The sequence below is a fragment of the Epinephelus moara genome, chromosome 8 (genome assembly GCF_006386435.1).
Source record: "Epinephelus moara isolate mb chromosome 8, YSFRI_EMoa_1.0, whole genome shotgun sequence".
NCBI lineage: Eukaryota > Metazoa > Chordata > Actinopteri > Perciformes > Serranidae > Epinephelus > Epinephelus moara.
In genome coordinates, this window is record NC_065513.1 from 37,874,483 (window position 1) to 37,875,654 (window position 1,172).

Here is a 1,172-nt window from a genome sequence, read left to right on the forward strand (position 1 = left end):
TCCCATGACCCTCTACCACTGTGCCAAATTTCACATGGATTGACCAAGTCAGTGAGGAGAAAAACATGGAACAGACAGACAGACACACCCACAGACAGAATTTTCATCATTATATAGTAAGATAACAGCCAGTGGAATTTCAGACTCTCGTCATCAAAGCGGCAAGGTGCGTCAGGTGACATGCAGACACACCACACCTGCATAATCACACGTTAAAATGATGGTGACTTTCAGTCTTGGTTCCAATTAACTGGCTCACTGCTTGTCATTTGAAGGTGTGGTAAAACTCTTGCAACCAAGTTTCGTTATGTCATAAATGCTGTTTCGCTTGGATGCTTTAGATAAAAGGCAAATGTGACACACAATAGTAAACTGATTTTGGCTGTGGTTTCAGGAGTACAGGTGTCTGTTTGATAGGAGAGTCCACCTGCTAGATAAAAATGAATAAAGCACAAGATATATCCATGAGTTCGAAAAAACACAGCCATTTATTTTACATTACTATGTACACCACATTATTTAATGGGCTAAAATAATACAGGGGCAAAATGAATAAACCCAATAACTTCTTCATAAGCAAGTGTGAGAAATATCTGACTGTAAAAAAACAGCTTATTGTCTAAAATGTGAGGTTCTAGCTTTACAAGGCTAAAACTCACTGGGATTCAGGGGAAAGGGTGAAATACAGCTACACAAAAGTATGTACATACATTTGACTTTTTTTTTTTTTTTACCCTGCCATGAACAGCGATAAATGCTGAACATAGTCTGCAAACTGGTGTAGATGAAGTGAGCACATACAGCTAAACGCCTTCGTCATAGACTAGCTGGACGAACACTTTGTCATTAAGTGCTTCGTTCTGTCTGTAGACGTACATGGGCGTGTTGTTAGCAGACGGGCTGGTTTCCCTGCTCGTCTGCTCCTCACTTCTCTCAGTATCCTCCTCAGAGATCAGGTCATTGTAGGAGGCTACGCACTGATCGTGATCCTGGAGGGACGCGGGATATCGGAGAGAGGATCTCTCGATTCGGACTGAGCGTCTAACTGGAGTGAAAAAGCGAACCTCGTGGCCGTTGACTCGCGCTGGGTCCTTCTGTTGGCTTGGCGGTCCACTTAAGGAAAAGAAAGAAAAGAAATCAAGAAATAACTGTGACTTTATTGTGAGTACAGA